Source organism: Macaca thibetana, chromosome 17, assembly GCF_024542745.1.
Source record: "Macaca thibetana thibetana isolate TM-01 chromosome 17, ASM2454274v1, whole genome shotgun sequence".
NCBI lineage: Eukaryota > Metazoa > Chordata > Mammalia > Primates > Cercopithecidae > Macaca > Macaca thibetana.
The window spans coordinates 10,249,661-10,261,858 of NC_065594.1; the positions used below are offsets into that span (position 1 = coordinate 10,249,661).

A 12,198-nucleotide genomic window follows, 5' to 3' on the forward strand; every position below is an offset into this window, starting at 1 on the left:
CCCTCCTGCCCTGGCCATGCCCCTATCTAACCACACCTCCTTCTCCAGGTCATGGAACCAGGAAATCCCATGCCCAGATGGCCCCAAGTCCATGTTCAGAGCCAGCATGGCCTCCTCCCACATCCATCAATCCCAAGAAGAGCCACACAGTCCCAAGCCCAGAGAAGTGGTTAAGGGGCCAGGGTTTGTTGGGGTGCAGACCTATATTGGACATGTTAGCTGGGGTGGGGATATGCATGCATATGCACATGCTTTCTTTTCCTCTCCCTACTTTTCTTCTTTCATTCCCTCCTTTCCTTCCTTCCTTCTTTCTTTCCTTCCTTCCTCCCTTCTTTTCCTCCTCCTTCCCTTCTTTCCTCCTTTCCCTCCTCCCTTCCCTCTTCCCTTCCTTTCTCCTTCCTGACCTGGGTTTGAATTCTGAGTTTTCTCTTTCCCAAGCTCCAGAGGCATAGAGGAGACCAGGTCCTAGCTCTGCCATGTTTGCTGATGGGTCTGCACATCTTTCTTTCTCCCTTGAGCCTTTATTTCCTCAGCTGTTAGTGGGGGGCATTTCACACCCCCACAATTTTTGCCCCTCTGTTGCTGAGCCTTTGAGCCTCCTAAACAATCCATCTCACTAGTCCAGACCCCTTGTTCCACCCTGCTTTTTATAAACCTTTCAATGGTGGATTTCTGTCTCTCCTCAGTGAAGTGTTCCTTTTTCATCCTTGATTTTGGACTGCAGCATTTCGAGTTCAATCTTGGGGTCATGGCCTGTCTACTCAGTACTATTTTAAGTTGAGAGATCTTCGTTGATGCTGTTTCTCTGAGAGCAGTATTCCCTCCATTAACTAATCCCTTGAGGAAATAATACCATTATATGAAGCCAGCAGTGTTCAAAACAAAACCCACCTCTATAAATCATGCCAAGCAGGTTTCCAGATACCTCCAGGTGCAGCTTCCAATTGGTCCGACCTGGATGGAAGAAAATGGAGCCAAGTAGTGACACATCTGACATTTTCGTGACCCAGCTCCTCTTTCTGCCCCCTTCCCACTCCCTCCTGCCTCCGCAGCCAGCATCCTGCTTTCCCATCTCCCTCGGGTCCATCACAGCAGGGGCAGGGACAAGTGTAACCAGTACCCTCGGTTCCCTGTGTTAAAGTGGGGGCATGTCAGGTAGGGGAGTGGTTCCTGAAGAAATGAGTTTGGGAAATGCTGGATGAAAGACAGTTCAATGGGTCTGTTAACCTCAGTACTTTTCTGAGCTCTTAATATTTTCAAGCACCTGGTAAATCTCCAGGAAAGGAACAGTTTCCCAAATTTACTTGACCAAGGAGCCCCTTATTCAAGCTGCATTTTTTGGGATGAGTGTTCCAAGCAATATCCTTTGAGAAATACTGTCTGAACTGCAACTCCTCTGCGTTAAGGCACTCCTCCGTTCAACCTCTTATACATTGTTTTTTATCTAATCGTCAACTACTTTTGCTTTGACTTTGCTGAAGAGCTTCCACATCTCATCTTTCAATTCTCCCTCCCAACAATCCTGTGAGACAAATGCTATTCCTCAGAATTTACAGATGAAGAAACTGGAGCTCAAAGGAGTCTCCTTGTCCTAGGTCTCACCTCCAGGAAGCCCAGAACCTGGCTGGGCAAATGTGATGACTCCTGGTGAACATATAAGGAAACCAAGGCACAGAGAGGTACCCTGTTCCAGTTTGCAAACAAGCCAGGGATCAATGTTTCTGGCTTCCTGGATCTGTCGTCTTTCACTCTCCATAAAGAAAAGCATGAGGCTTTTCAGCCAGCAGGCAGGGAGGATGGGACTGGGATGTTGTCGGACGAGGGGATCAGATGGGATTCAGCATGCTGATGGCTGGCATTGGAGCTAGGGTCCCAGGAGAGTCTGAATCTGCCCTGCCATTACCCCCTTCTCCTGGTGAGATCCCAGAGGAAGACATGCAATGAGGAACAACGGAAATATGGAACCAAGGCACAATTTTATTGTGAGCTGGGATGCCTGGTAGTCCCCCAAAGCTGGAGGTTATCTTGGGCTCAGAGCCTGGGCAGGGTCTTTCCCTCCTCCTTACCCATATCTACAAGGGCCGAAGACCCTGGTATGAGAGACCCCACACACTGGTAAATGAAGTGTAGTCAGGATCCTGGTCTCTAATCAGTGGTACTCGAGGAATGGAGCTTCCTTCTCTCCTGTCTACGTCAACTCAAAGTAGCACCACTAGGCCAACTCTCAGGCAAACGTTTGTTTGCTTTTCTAGGATGCTTTGGTAAAAGGTAGGGGTCCATCAAGGAGGGACCATGCTTCTCACACCCTACTAACAGCTGAGGAAATAAAGGCTCAGGGGAGAAAGAAAGATGTCCAGATCCATCAGCAAGCATGGCAGAGCTGCGATCTGGTCTCCTCTTGGCTCCAGTACTCAGAGGAGCCTGGCTACAGCTCCTAGAAGCTTGGTCAGGTCCTTCTGTTATCAGGACAGGGGCTAGGATCATTCTTCTCGACCCTGGAGGTCACTCTGTCTCATCTTAACCATGACTACTCCCCCTCACTCAGACCTTCTTCCATCTCCTGTTCCTCATCCCATTCCTCCTTTTAGGAGCTAAGGTTAAGCCTGGGCCTGCCTTCCCCTTGCCATCAGTCCCAAGATCCCAAAGACTCTATTTTGTGGCTTAGATGCTAGTCTGAAATAATTTGGCCAGTTTGACGTATTGCACCTTCCCCTGCCTCTCATCCTGAAGCACACCCTTCTGTCTCCCTTTTCACTTCTGCCCTTGGTGGAGATTCTCATGAAAAGCTGTCATTTTTGTGCACCTTTTATTATCAACAGAGGTATGATTGAAGGCTTACAAATTTGATCACTGGTTGGATGTTCCTGGACAATGACAAAGCAAGCACATCTTGTCCAGGAGATTCCTCTCTGGTGAAACACGGGAAAACTTTGCAAGAAAGATTTAGGCAATATTTTTTCTCATCCACTTGGGAGCTCCATAGCGTGCTGAGTAATGGCCACCCAAAGATCCAAGTTCTGGTCCCTGGAGCCCGTGAACGTGACCTCATTTGGAAAGGGGTTTTGCAGATGTGATTAAGTTTAGGATAGTGGGGTGGGGAGATTACCCTGGATTTCCTGGGTGGGCCCTAAATGTCATAAGTGTCCTTACAAGAGAGAGGCAAAAGAAGGTAACAGAAATACAAGAAATACATGTGGAAAAGTAATGGAAAGAAGAAATAAGGAGATGTGGCTGCAAGCCAAGCAATGCAGGGCAGCACCAGAAGCCGGAAGGCAAGGATGGATTCTCCTCTAGAGTCCTGCTGACACCTTGGCTTCAGACATCTGGCCTCCAGAACTGAGAGAGAATAAATTTTCGTTGTTTCAAGCCACTTGGTCTGTGGTCATTAGTTATGGCAGCCCTAGAAAGCTGCTACTGACACTAAGGCTTCTGGAATGGGACACAGTTTTCTCAGGCATGTGGAATCTGGCCAGTGCTTATCCATCAATTATTTCTTTTGCTCACATTTCTTTAGTTCACATTTCGCTTATGTGTCAGGCTCTGTGCTAAGCTCTGGGGACACCAATAGGACTAGGAACCTATTCCTGTCCTCAAGGAACACACAGTCTAGCAGCAGAGTTACAAACAGATTATAAAGTAATGCTTTAAATACAAAAGGAGAGACACAAAGAAATCTCCATGGAGGGGTTGGGGACCAACTGGAGCATTGTCAGGAGGTCTGGCCAGGGATTCCTGGGGAGGGGGAGGCCTGAGCAGAGGGAAGATGGATAAGTGAAGGCTGGCGGAGGGTGGGGTTGGGTGGTATGTGTGGTGCAGTGTGCCTGTGGGTGTGTGTGTGTGTGTGTGCATGCATATGCATTGGGTATATATGGTGCAGTGTGTATGTGTTAGAGAGTGTATGCACATGTATGTACACCTGAGGGTGGGAGGTTGGGTGGGTTTGAGCAGGGCTGCTGTGGCCAGGGATATAGGATTTGGGGTGCACAGTATCCCTTGGGGGTAACTCCTTCCTCCTTGAAGCCAAGGTCCTGCTCCAACTTCACCATGTCTGAGGAAGGGCTGATTACCATTTTTAGGGACCCTTTTCAACCAGTGCAGGACCTCCCCAACAACCACAGAGGATAGTTTCAGACTGAGGACTGTTCTTCCTTGGTTGCCAAAACTAGCTGTGATGCCCCCTCTCTTCCTAAAAACAAGAGGTTTATGAGCTTGTGTAGGAAAGATGCACTGTTAGAAATCTCAGCTCTGTACATGTCACTCCTGGGTAGGTCTCATTGACCTTAGAGCCCCTGGCCTGCAGACCTGCTTTCATGGGCCAGGGGGAGCCCCCAGACCAGCGTGTGTCCTCCAGTTTCCACTGCCATGAAACAAAGAGTCTGCCATGGGTGGCAGTCTACATTGGGCCACTGTAGACTCCTATTTCCAAGCCTATTATCTCAAAAAGTCTTTGTGTCAGGCAATTTTTTAGCTTCTGTGAGGAATGGTTTTATAGTTCATTATTGGCTAAAACTCTGAGGAGCATGGGAAGGGGGAGGCTGAGTGAGTGGCTGCAGTTGAGATCTCCCAGAGACTCCTGATACGATTTGGCTGTGTCCCCACCCAAATCTCATCTTGAATTGCAGCACCCATAATTCCCACATCATGGGAGGGACCTGGTGGGAGGTCATTGAATCACGGGGGCAGATCTTTCCCATGCTGTTCTCATGATAGTGAATAAGTCTCATGAGATCTGATGGTTTTATAAATGGGAGTTCCCCTGCACAAGCTCTCTCTTGCCTTCCACCCTGTAAGACATGCTCTGCTCCTCCTTTGCCTTCCACCATGGTTGTGAGGGCTCCCCAGCCACGTGGAACTCTGAGTCTGTTACACCTCTTTTTATTTATAAATTACTCAGTCACGGGTATGTCTTTATTGGCAGCATAAGAACAGACTAATCCAGGTCCCAAGTAGAAAATGGGCAGAGGGGAATGCGCCAGCACTGGATGAGGCCAGAGGGACAGAAGGGAGGATCCAGGACACCCTGTGGGTTCTTTCCATTTTGATGGTGGCTGAAACAGGTGCCTCTGACTTCCAGGCTCTGTTGATTCAGTGGGACCAAAGCCAAGCATATGAAGACCATGGTAAGTTGAACAAGGAGAGAACCATCTTCCTCTGACCCCAGAGCATTCACCACCCAAACTCCACCCCAGACTCTAGTGGAATGCATTTATTGTTCCAGTTTCCCACTCAATTTTCTAATTTTACACCCGGGAGAGCATTCTCCAAATGCAATATCCTTTGCTTCCTCACACTCATTCAGCTGCAACTGCTCTCTGAAATCACCAGGGAACTCTGCGCTTCAGTCTAGTGCACATTCTGGTCTTCATCTCCTTTGGCCACTTTGTAGCACTCGTCCCTCTCCATCCCTTCCTCCTTTTTCTCCCTTGGCTTCTGTGACCTCTACCACCTGTTTCCTTCCAGCTCTCCCACCACTGTTTCCTCAGATGCTCTTCTGCCCTGATTCTTAACATAGGCCTCCTGAGGGTTTGTGTTTTGAACCTCAGTTCTTTGACAAATCCTGACTGAGTAAATGCAAACCCTGTGCTAGGCACTTGGGCTATTAAACAATGAATAGAACTGAGCCTCTTCCCTCTCACATGTGTAGATGAGGCTGAAAGCTCAGTAGAGGAGGGTGCATGTGACTCGGGCGCATGGGGGGCACACACAGGACAAACAGTCCTTCACTTGGGCTGTGTGCACAGCCGGCTTGTGTGTCTGCACCCAGAGCCCGGCTGTCCACTCCAACTGCAGTCTGTATTTCAGCTCCGCTCTCTACCCAGTTCCACACCTGGGAGCCTCTGCTCACTGGCTGGCTGTTGGCTCTGCAGACACCTCAAATTCAACATGTGTCGAGGTAAACCTAGCTCTCCCTCACCTTCTTCTCTGGCTGGCTGTCTGCGTGTTCTCCTTCAAGGAAGGATGCCATTTTTCACCTTGAAAAGAGAGAGACCAAAGTCAGAGAGCCCTGGGAGTCAGCCTGGACTCCCCACTCCCTCTCCCTGTATTCAGAACCACACAGCACCAGGGCAGGAGGAGCCATGCACAACATAGATGAGGACAACAGGGTCTGGGGGCTGGAGGATGAGCTTTCTAGGCAAACTGTGAGGGCCAAAGAGCCCTGCTCAGAGCAACGGCTTGGTGAATTGCTTGGGCTACTAGGCATGATTCCCAGTGGCAGGAAAGGAGTAATGAGTCCCCACATCCGTCCTTGGGAGCTGGGAGGTTCTCAGCATCTTGGGCCACCCTCACTTTGTGCAACCTCAGGGTCTGCTGGTTACACATGAGGTCCTAGCGCCTATGGACTCAGCACTGAAGAACTACGTCCTGGCCAGTCTCCTCTGCGCCACAATGGGAGAATGCATGTGCCCTGGGATGCAGGGGAGAACGAGAAAAACTAGGTTACGTCCCGGGCAGACGTGCAACTGGGTCTACCCAGCATCCTCCATTCTCCTGGAAGCAGCATCCCACTTGTTTTGATAAATGTTCTTCCCTCTACCTACTCATGGTTAGAATGGCAGCAGTCGTGTTCTTGCAGAGCTCACTCTGGGCACAGTTTCATCCCCAGGAGGGACGGAAGTTTCCCCCTGGGACTTCTTGCCCCTGGGAGGTGTGTTAGTGGTGTCTGCTGGGGACTGCTGTTGCGGCTGTGCTTCCCAACCTCCTCTAGAAGCAAGTTATCAGCAAGGATAGTGGAGAGGAGTCCCAGTGTTCCAAAAGCCCGGCTGTCCTGAGTTATGCACAGACTGGTTAGTTAATGCTTTCTTTCATTACCTGCCATCCTTCTGCTTATAAATCCCCTTTGAACCAAAGTACTTTTAGGTGGGTTTCGGACATTTTACAACTGAATGGCCTGACAAGTACGGTGAAGGCAATGCCCCTTCTCAGAGGACCAGGACTAACACTGTAGGGAGGAATTCCAGATGGGCAGGCAGGCAGTCATGGGGAGTATAACCAGAACACATCAGCTGTGTGTGGAAAATACATCACCCCACCTGTGTGCAGGACACACAGTATATGTGCCATAAACACATGAAAGCCATAGCAACTGTAGAGTCAATACCTGCTATTCTAGATTCTATTCTTGTGGTTGTGAAGCAGTGGGAATCGTTTATTCCTGGACTTGTATCACCCGATCAGGGAGGAACAGTTATGACTCTGATCACTAGACCACTCCAGTAGTTTTTATTAAGGTTAGGTCAACAAATACATTCAAGATAATTTATGGCAACCTTTTGGTTGGTGGGTCACATTTAATAATGCTTTTTGATATAAGTGGTTACAAGTAACGCCTAAAAACAACTATTAAAGAAACATCATCTAATTCCTCTAATAAAGTCATCCTTTGGGCAACATGCTTATGTATAGTAGCTATAAAATCTCCAAAATTCTCAAACAAAATTTGTATCATTTTAAAAGTGTTGGGCTGACCATGGCTACCAACCGAAGTATATAATCTTTGTATCCTGGATCCAAAAATACAGTTGTAAAGGGCATTTTTGATGCACAGTTGGACCTGGTAATACTATTGTGTCAATGAGATTTCTTGGGTTTGATGATGGCCTGTGTTTCAGGAGAAGGTCCCTGTCCCAAGAAGGACATGGTGAGAAGTGTCACAGTAATTGGTCACATGTTCACTGTGCTATTCTTTCAACTTTTCTAAATCAAAAGGTGGGAGCATTTTTTAAAAAATGCTGGTCTGGTATGTGTCATTGTTAGAAGGGAAGGAGGTATTACTAAAAGACTTGAGATATTTTATTAGGAAACCAAACAGCTTACACACTCTGGCAATAGTTTGTATCTCTGGGACTGGGAAAATGCTGTCCTCTGCTTATGGACTGTAAAGTCTCAATTCTCCAGAGACACTTTTGGCACCTTCGGCTTTTGAACATCACCAAACGCTCAGACACAGGCAGTCAAGATGAGCCACAGGCACCTCAGCAATCATAAATAGACTCCTGAGTTTCCACTAAACCCACAGCAGCCACTTGGTTCACCAAGCAGGAAGCAAGCCCTGCTCTGCCTGCCTGGCAACGTCTATTTAAAAAGCCTCACTTTCACAGAAAACACGAATTGGGGAAATAAAACATCAGCGTGTGTGTATGCAACGGGCGCAAGGAGAAGTAAAAAGTGAATGCTGATATCGGAAAAGAAAGCTGACACTGAAGAGGTAAATGAGGGAGCACCTCCCCAGCCAACATAACTTGTGGAACTTCCTGGGTGCCCACTCGGTGCCAAGATCACTCAACACATCAATGTGCACAAATTCCTTTAATCTTCAACAACCACCTTGTGGAGGTACAAACTGAGTTTACAGAGGAAACCAGCTGGGGAGGTTAATGCCAAGGCCACGTGGATTGTGAAAAGTGCAGCCAGAATGTAAACCCAAGTACGTTTGACTTTAAAAGCCAAACCACCACTTAATATACTTTCCAGTGCTCCTTCCCTGCTCAGCTGGGCAAGTACTGAGTACAAGAAGTGGTTATTTCCCAATTATCCATGCTTTTCTGTATGTTATTAATAATAAAAGTCAGAAGCAACTAAAAGGAACACATTGATAGGAAACCCCTAGGATGGTGTGTATGTCTGTGTGGGGGATGGTGTGTGTGTCCGTGCAGAGGATGTTGGGGGGTGAGGGGTGGTGGTGGTGCAGGGAAGAAGCCCCTGAAAGCACCAGTCCAATAGTAGAGAACTACAGCGAGATACTCAACTGCCTTCATTCACTCGGCTGCAGGGCTCATTCTCAGTAGGACTCAAGGCTTCAGTGATTAATGCCTAAGCCAGCTAAACATGTACAAAAACCTATGGAAAGGTGCAGAAGTCATTTTGCATCAATCCCGAAATTCCTCCTGTGAGAAGCGGGAGAGGTATAAGGAAGTTTCGTATATGTGAGTGATACTTGAACATCTACAGCCAATGTGAAAAGGCTAATTACAGAAAAAATGTAAATGGATGAGCCTATCATCCGTTTATCTACAGAATAGATCATCAGGGCTTAGAAAAGGAAACTTCAAATTCTTAACACTGAGACATCAGTTATCAAACAGGACACCCCACATACAGTCAACAGCCCTGTGGTTGTACCTTGCACTCACCTGGGAAGCTTTTAAAATCCTGATGCCCAGGTCCCATCTCAGACCAATTAAATCAATCTCTGAGGGTATGTGTCAGTATTTTGTACAATTAGCCCCTGAGAAATTCTAATATGCAACCAGGGTTAAGAGTCAGTTTCTAGTCCAATGCTCAATGAAAAGGTATGCTTTGGGTTTTTTGTTTCTTCTTTTTTAAATGAATAATTGCAATCGTCTAAGCCAGTTTCTCTCAAACATTCTGGGACACAATCTTCAGTAAGCCTAATTTATGCCTAACAGATAAAAGCATCAAGAAACAATCCTTGGCTGGGCGCGGTGGCTCACGCCTGTAATCCCAGCACTTTGGGAGTCCAAGGCAGGCGGATCTCTTGAGGTCAGGAGTTTGAGACCAGCCCGGCCAACATGATGAAACCCTGTCTCTACTAAAAATACATAAATTAGCCAGACGTGGTGGTGTGCACCTGTGATCCCAGCTACTAAGGAGGCTGAGGCAGAATCGCTTGAACCTGAGAGGTGGAGACTGCAGTGAGACGGATTGTGCTATTGCAGTCCAGCCGAGGCAGCAAGAGCAAGACTCCGTCTCAAGAAAACAAAAAACAAAAACCAGAAACCCCAATCCTCACCTTAATTCCTTATGATGCATTGGTATTTTGTTTCATTAAATTTTTTTTTTTTTTTTTTTTAAATATTGGTCTCGATCAGCTTTACAAAACACTGGACTAAGAATCTGCATTTTGTAACGAAGAGCTTCAGTGTTTCATGTAATTATACATGGGTTTAGAAAACCGGATATAGCCTGGTGAAAAAACAGCAAATCTTAACGTGGTTGAATTTTATGGCTAATTTCAGAGAAGAGATTTTGAGTCCTCCCACGGAGTTTTCAATGACGATACAAGTGCATTGTCACAGTGCTGGTCAACTTTCATCCTTGGCTATGTGCATGCCGACTTTGATCACTCCACCGGACAGAACATGGGCCTTAGAGTTAGATCTAAGTTCTAGTCAACATATATTTTAGCTTCGTCAGAGTGTCACCCCATTTTCCCACCAGGAATTGGGAGAAACAATGCCTTTCTGAGAAGATCATTATGAAGCCTGAGTAAAGACACCTGGCACAGTGCCGGATTGCTGAAAGGTACTCAGAAGGGGCCAGTTTACTTCCTTCTCTTCGATTATTTTGAAGTTCAAAGTCACTTTCCCTGTAACTGAAGGACAAGGGACATTGTTGGTTGTCACAACTGGGGTAGAGAGATGCTACTGGCATCTGATGGGTAGAGGCTAGGGATGCTGTTAAACATCCCACAAGGCAGAGAACAGCCCCCACAATTGATTAGCCAGCCTCAAATGTTCATGTGCCAAACCAGCACCAGAGGAATCCACCACGGCAGAGACTGGCCCAATCAAGGTTATATAGATTTGGATGAGGAAATGGGGATTCACAGAAATTGCGTTACCTAAAAACCACAGCACTTGAGGGGCCAGCATGAACTCTTGAACATGAAACAAAATCCTTTCCAACCCCAAAAGATCTTCTTTCCACTACACCATACTGCCTGCCGCCTGCCCTGAAGCAGTGTAAGAACTGTCAAGAGGCCCATGCTATGCGGTTCTAAGAAAACCAAACCACAGGTGACTGTTAGCCTAGAGCTTTCAAGTACGCCCCTGTTCTCATGTCATTTCCGAATCACATGCTAATATGGACTCAAAGGTAACTAGTTTTGACTGGTTGTCTTTTAGGAAGTCTCTAAGGCTAACAGCCTGGACCACTACAAGAAAACCACAGCACACGTGCCAGAGCAAATAGGGGAACACTCCTCTCATTCTGCCCACGTAGAAGAGCTGAACCATACCAAAATTACTCAGTACTTGGAGAAAGTCAACCTCTCTCCAAATATTTGTAAAGACTCCATCTTCCCAGAAAAGCTGCTATCATTGTTTTGTGCTATGAAAACATATGATAGATGGCAAGACATATTACTCCACAGCAATCAAACACCACAGGCAAAATAGAAGTCTGGAGATAAATTGACAAGTGGTAATAATGTAGAAAAAAAGTATCTTGAATGCTGCTTACAAAACCAAGTCATTAATCACAGTAGCTAAAGATTTTGGCCCTTCAGAAACTAACTTCCAATAGGCTATTTTGTAGAGGCAGGTTACACTAGTCAAATTAATTGCACTATTCTTTTTGATGAATAATCAAAGATAATAAGCAAACGTTGGGGATTTTACCCAAGAAAAGTAAGTCAATCATCGCTCAGACATAACCAATATTCATGACAAAGGAGACTCAAAATTCAACTGCTATTAAAAATGGACATTGTTTAGAAATATTGTCACAAAGTGACAATTTAAAGTGAAATGTAAAATTTAATCCTGAAACAGCATTTATTCAAACTGGTACGTATCTTTGAGACCCTAGATGATTACTAGGTATATATCACAACTGTTTGAGCCAATGATATTAATATGTATTATAAAGTAATCAACATTACAATACTTTTGCCCGCATCCAAAAACGCAGTTCACTGATTTAGGCCAGACTGATGCTCCCTCCCATCATCAGGTTCTATTTTAGGACAGGAGGAAAAACGTGTTTTCCCATAGTTTTTAAAAATCTTTCTTAGTGGACTTCCTAACTGTACACAGAACACAAACCTATCTTCACTTCTCAATGTGTAAATGTGTATCTACTAAGTACACATTAATGTGCATTAAAGACATTCAGAAAACATAAAAACCACAAAGAAACAGATTAACTGCATAAAAATTTAAAGTTGCTAAATGGTAAAGCAGCTAGAAATTATAAAGTAGGAAAATGTTGAATAGCTGACACAGCTATAAGCTGATCCTTAGTAAGAACATTTTACATTCCAGTATTACAAATGAGTACAATATGCAATTCATGAAAAATAAGCCGATTCTGAGATGCTGAAAGCACCTATCAGACGTACAAATGACAAGCTACCTGGTCTAGATGGAATGAAGTGTTAGCTTTAAAATTTGAGTTAATTTAATAACTGACATCATCACCCAGGAAGCATCAGAGCTGAGGAAATACAGTCAAGTC

The 12,198-nt window shown here is 45.8% G+C and overlaps 1 protein-coding gene across 4 annotated transcripts in view; it reads right to left on the reverse strand.

The window, feature by feature from the left end:
• HMGB1 (high mobility group box 1) overlaps nt 1-12,198 on the reverse strand; it is a 979,364-nt gene that overhangs the window by 647,073 nt on the left and 320,093 nt on the right. The window lies entirely within an intron of this gene.